Source organism: Myotis brandtii, unplaced genomic scaffold (genome assembly GCF_000412655.1).
Source record: "Myotis brandtii unplaced genomic scaffold, ASM41265v1 scaffold633, whole genome shotgun sequence".
NCBI classification, from domain to species: Eukaryota; Metazoa; Chordata; class Mammalia; order Chiroptera; family Vespertilionidae; genus Myotis; species Myotis brandtii.
The window spans coordinates 3,980,616-3,986,665 of NW_005370423.1; the positions used below are offsets into that span (position 1 = coordinate 3,980,616).

General features: G+C 55.2%; 1 long non-coding RNA gene across 1 annotated transcript in view; it reads right to left on the minus strand.

The window, feature by feature from the left end:
* Positions 1 to 2,492, minus strand: part of LOC102250075 — a 10,048-nt gene extending 7,556 nt beyond the window's left edge. Inside the window, exon 1 of the long non-coding RNA XR_314393.2 lies at positions 2,435 to 2,492. This is a non-coding gene — a long non-coding RNA (uncharacterized LOC102250075). The remainder of the gene's footprint in view (positions 1 to 2,434) is intronic.
* Positions 2,493 to 6,050: the final 3,558 nt, after the last annotated feature.

A 6,050-nucleotide genomic window follows, 5' to 3' on the forward strand; every position in this document is an offset into this window, starting at 1 on the left:
CCCTACCCCACCCCCAGGGCACCTGGTTTCCCCAGGATCGGTGTCCTGGAAGGACTGGCGGTGAACTTAAAGCGCCAATGCCATCCATCGTCACACAAATGGCTAATCATCATCTTTTAAAATAACGTTTCAAATTCAGCCTGGCCAGTATGGCTCAGTAATTGAGCACTGACCTATGAACCAGGAGGTCACAGTTTGATTCCCAGTCAGGGCACATGCCTGGGTTTCGGGTTTGATCACCAGTGTGTGTGTGTGTGGGGGGGAGGTGTGCAGGAGGCAGCCAATCAATGATTCTCTCTCATCATTGATGTTTCTATCTCTCTCTTCCACTCCCTTCCTCTCTGAAATCAATAAAACTGTATTAAAAAATAAAATAATGTTTCAAATTCAAACAACTTTGGGAAGTAAACTTTGCAAAAACTTTGCGATGAGCAGAAGTAAACAGCTTTCTTTACGAGCAGACACCAGAGCCTTCCCTGCACTCAGGATCGGCTGCACGACTTCTGGGGCCTGGCGCAACATGAGAGCACAGCGAGGAATCACAAGAAAACCACCGCAAGGCAAAGCACTGGGCTCAGAACCTCTCGGGGTGGGAGCCGTGGGGACCGCCCTGCGTGCCGTGTGACATCCCCGTGATCCCCCAAAAGGAGAACGGAGGTCACCATATGTCCTAATGAATCCAGCCCTGGAATTACAGTTCCATAAACACACAGGGAACGCCTACTTGAAGCCAAATTCTCACCCTCCTCTTATCCCCAAGTGCCAAGACACAGGACGAGAGAAGGACTTCAGGACCTTACATGGAACCCATGACAACCACACACAGAAAGAGAAGCCACTGTCTGCTGGGTCTTTTTCATCTGTTGGGTCAGCTCCAGTGTTTGTATTTGAAGATTTGTTTGTTTTTGTGTTTTTTTGGGGGGGTGCGGGGGGACTAACAGACCCAGCAGTAGTTTCTGCTTATCCCTTATTCTGCTTCATTCTTTTGAACAGAGCCCAACATCTCTGACCCGCCAAAATAAATTTCCGGCAATAACAGCAGGCAATTTACAGTGATGGATGAATAGAACAAAAACAGTACATCTTGGCCAGGGATGGCGCACAATTCTGTACTTAGAAAGCCATCATTGTTGAAGAGCCGTCAGTTCTAACGCCTCCTGCTTTTGTCTGCTCCCCGGGTGGTCCCATGATACTGCTTGGGAAATGGCCTTCCTGGTCTCCTCTTTCGGGTTATGTATGGTTTGGGGGGGGGAGTGTGGGGTAGGAGGTAGGGAGCCTCCACTCCCGGTAGGGCCCTGCTCATGGAGGCCCAGGCCCAGTGAATTGCACAAGGCTGCTCAAGTCAGCACCCTGGACAGCTCCCATCTAGGGCCGGAGAGGAGGCTGATCCCTAAGTGCCTCTCGTGTCAGCACCCCGGACAGCTCCTGAATGGGCTGGAGGCCATGGCCCAGTGAGTTGCACAAGATTGCTCAAGTCAGCACCCGGGACAGCTCCCATCTAGGGCTGGAGGCTGAGAGAGGATGCTGATCCCTAAGTGCCTCTCGTGTCAGCACCCCGGACAGCTCCTGAATGGGCTGGAGGCCATGAGAGGATGCCAGCCCCGGCGTGCCCTGTGCAGCACCCTGGACAGTTCCTCACTTGTGTTTGGGGCGGGAGAAGATGCTGGGCCCGGTGTGTCCCTGTGCCAGAACCCTGGACAGCTCCTGCCTTGGGTTAGACTGCAGTGGTTCTCAACCTTCCTAATGCCGCGACCCTTTAATACAGTTCCTCATGTTGTGGTGACCCCCAACCATAAAATTATTTTCGTTGCTACTTCATAACTGTAATTTTGCTACTGTTATGAATCGTCATGTAAATATCTGATATGCAGGATGTATTTTCATTGTTACAAATTGAACATAATTAAAGGATAGTGATTAATCACAAAACAATATGTAAATAGATATGTGTTTTCCGATGGTCTTAGGCGACCCCTGTGAAAGGGTCGTTCGACCCCCAAAGGGGTCGCGACCCACAGGTTGAGAACCGCTGGGTTAGAGGCAGTGAGAGGACGCCTCTGGGCCAACAGAGCCAGAGCCTGCAGGCGGACCACAGAGGGTTCCTTGACTAAGGGAACAGTCAAAAGGAAAGGAGCCCCCAGGCTCAGGCAGAGGTCCTTCCTCTTAGCCAAAGTGCCACTCAGCGGGGACACCCCTCCGGCCAGCATCCTTACCAGGATGCACACGGTTACCACCCGCTAAGCACCCGCCACACACCAGGCACTGTGCACACATTACCTTCATCAATGCCCTCCAAGTCAGCATCACAGTTATTCTCATTATTCTCACTCCGAACAAGGAAAGCAAAGCTCAGAGTGGCTAAGGGGCCTGCCTGCGGTCACATACCAGGAAAGAGCAGACTTGTCCAAACCCTGTGTGCTGAAAAATAACTCACCTTTATCTTTCATCAATGGCTACCCTGGGCTTTGTCAGCTACTGGCATCTCCCCTCTGGAGGCCCGAAGAGAGAACCTTGCGGGGGGAGGGGAGGTGGAGAGAATGAGAGGAAATTAGAGAATGTGTAGCCCGAAGATCCCTTTGCTTTACATTAAATGCACAGCAAATTGTACCAGTGGGAAGAAACCCCCCAGAAAAATAGCGTTTAAAAATGCATGAAAGCTCCAGAGTTTGCATAGGGGAGGTAAGCTGCTTGCATGCCTGGGGCCCACACTGGGGACTGGGGACGAAGGAGAGTGGCAGGGGAGAGGACTGACGTAGCTTGGGGACAGGGATAAAGTCCGCTCCTCTTACTTGCTAGTCAGAGATATTTCTGTATGATGCCACCTGTCATCACTCATCTGCAGGATGAAATCTTGGAATAAAGGAAAGTCCTTTGTAGCAGATCCGTTTTGCACTGTCTCCCTAAGCCCGGCTGCCCCTGCTTCGCTGGTTTTCAGTGGTGAGTGAACCAGTCCACGGCTGACATGTGGGAACCACTGATCTCACCCGATCCTTCTTCTACCCACGAGGAAGCGTGTCTTTACAAAATAAATAAAATGTTAAACCACGATCCATTCTCTTAAGTGTTTATTGCCAGGCATGTGACTGCTCCCCGTGACCAGACCCCTGAGCAGCCCGGGTCCGTCCAGGCACCTGGCTCGGCCACCACGTGGTCCTGATGCCACGAGAAAAGCGCGCAAGTCCCCAGATTGTCTTCTCTGGAGGCCACTTGGCAATGCTTTCTGCTCCTAATGACTGTATGACAAGCAGCAAATTGGTAACTGCAGCATCTCAGAGCAGGCAGGTAGAGGGCGAGTGACCACAGGGAAGTTAGACCAGTCACACCACCCGCTGGCCGCCGTCCGTGCATTCGGGTCTGGTTGTATTTGCCTCTGAAGGGAAGAAGCAGAGGACTGGTGAGCGGAGAGGGTGGAGGGTCTCTCTCTCTCTCTCTCTCTCTCTCTCTCTCTCTCTCTCCCCTCTCTTGTTAGACGTGGCACAGGTCCTTTCCAGCTCTGTATAGATAATACAAGGGGGGGGGGTGCACGGATGAAGGTGGAGTGGTGTCTTGCTTGGCAGTTAGAGGCTGAAGTCATCGCAGGAGGTGACCATTGCTGTCAAACGGCCTTCGAGGACTCCCGGCAGACGTTGGAGTTGATTCTGGTTCCTCGTGCAGCACCAGACCCTGGGCTGTGTGTGGCAGTCATCCTACAGAGAACACAGAGTCAAACGCAGGAGTCCTCCCTGCTCGGCGAGGCTCCCGCTGCGAGAGGCGCGTGTGCAATCGGACGGATCGAAGGGAGGGAGCGTTCCTCTCCCGGGCCCGCTGGGCGCCCGCGCTCAGGGAGGCGAGAAGAATTTCTCACTCCGTAGGCTCCCCCTTCTCCCTCTCCTCCCACCCCCGGTGCCCTGGGCTGTTACAACCGCCTCGCAGCCCGTCTCCGGGCCTCCTGTTCAATCCCCTGCCCACTCACACGGGAGGAATGAACGTCACCAGGCAGACAGTCCAGGTTGGGGATGTTTTCCTAAAGCAGGGCTCTGAGCGTGGACGTCACGTGTCCATCTCATCCCAGTGCTGAAACGGGCCTCCTCCCTGGGCGCAGGATGGAGTCCCAGCCCCTTAGCTCAGGGCACAACCTCCCGCGAGACTTGCCCCACCCCCTCCACACCTTTCCTGGTCACAAACCACATCACTCTCCCCTCTCCAACCCCTGAGCACCCTACCCTCTGTTCCCTCATTCATGCTGTTCCATGAGGTGTGGTAAACCCTCCCACCGCAGGCCACTCTCCTCCACTGGATGGTGAGCTCTCGGCCAAGGGCTGTTCCTTGTACATTAGTGTCTCTATCCTCAGGGCTCCGGACCCAGCAGGCTGTTCCCTCCTCTAAAACACCCTTCCCCCCTTTCGCTTCTGAAAGTATCTGAAAAGGGAAGAGCCACGCTGGGGGTCTTGAGAGATCCCCTCGCATCCTCGTGGATCTCTGGCTCCTGGCAACTTCAGGGATGACGTCCCACAGTTCACAGCTGCAGCCAGTCACAGGGGTCCTCCGAACGCTCCGGCGCGTGACCACGTGACCGTGGGTGTGAAAGGCTGCGGCTGGGGAGCCGTCAGTCCGGGTTCCCTCTGCAGCCCCAGGTTGAAGCTGAAGACGTGGGTTCTCCAGCTCACAGCTCGATTTGAAATCTGACATGTGGACGCATGGCATAGGAAGAGCCCCACTTGTAAAACAGCTTCATGTGAAAGCAGTGAGTAGAGGGGCCCCAAAGTCCACACGCAGGCAGGAAAGCAGGAAGGGTGTTCTACTTGTAAAAGATTTTAAAAAATATTTTTATTGACTTCAGAGAGGAAGAGAGAGAAATAGAAACGCCAATGATGAGAATCATGGATCGACTGCCTCCTGCACACCCCCTACTGGGGATGCAGCCCCCAGCCTGGGCATGTGCCCTGGCGGGGAATTGAGCCGTGCCCTCCTGGTTCAGGGGTCAACGCCCAATCACTGAGCCCCGCCGGCCAGGCCCCAAGTCAATGTTTTGGCGTGGAGAGGAAAGACTTTGTGACCTCGGGAATCGGGCTTCTGTGCGTGTGACAATGGACACTCGTCACCAGTCAACAGCCCCCAGCCTGGGCCTGTGCCCTGACAGGGAATTGAGCCGTGCCCTCCTGGTTCATGGGTCAACGTCCAACCACTGAGCCCTGCTGGCCAGGCCCCAAGTCAATGTTTTGGCGGAGGACAGACCTGACGTGGAAAGACTTTGTGACCTCGGGAGTCGGGTTTCTGTGCGTGTGACAATGGACACTCGTCACCAGTCAACTCGAGTGGGACTCAGCGTCTTTGAGGGTTGACCCCCCCACCAGGGTCCCTGACGAAGGTACTTGGGGAAGCTCAGCCACAGCCGTGCGTCTCACTAACAGTCATAGCTCCATCTGACGACGGAGTTTCAGCAACTCTCCTTCCTGCTCCTGGGCACAGAGCCTTGGAGCCGACAGCAAGCATGTGTGGCCTCAAATGGAGTAGAGACACACACGGCGCAACCCTCCCCACTTGCCGCCCTCGCCAAGGAGTCAAGAACTCACCGCCCTTTGGTCGTCGGAGCCCAGGGCTGGCAGGGGCCTGGGTGCCCACTGAGCCACCTTCTTGCAGACCCTGGACCTGGGCTGCGACAGAACCTCCACCTGCCTCTGGCCTCAGAGGATGCCAGTGGGACGGAGGCGAACTTGGCCTCGGCAAGGTCTTGGGAAAGTCAGACGCCATCATCCTTCATTCCCTGATGTTTGCCTGGGACGGGAGCCACGGGCGAACCGACGGAGGAGGTTTCACTCCAAATAGATAAACACGCGTCCTGCGGGCGGATGTCAGGGCAGCTCCGGCTGCTAGCGCCCGTCCCTCGCTGTGGCGGTGAGTGCAGCACCGGGAGGGGCGAGGTGACGACTCATTGCCAGGAGCCATCTGGAACCTTGGCCACGGCCTACAGCCGGCCCTTTGAACCCACGCTGACAACTTAATGAAGCCACATTTGTGGGCCTGCTGCCGCTGGGGAGGCGGATGCGCACCTCTCCACCTCCTATTTTTAA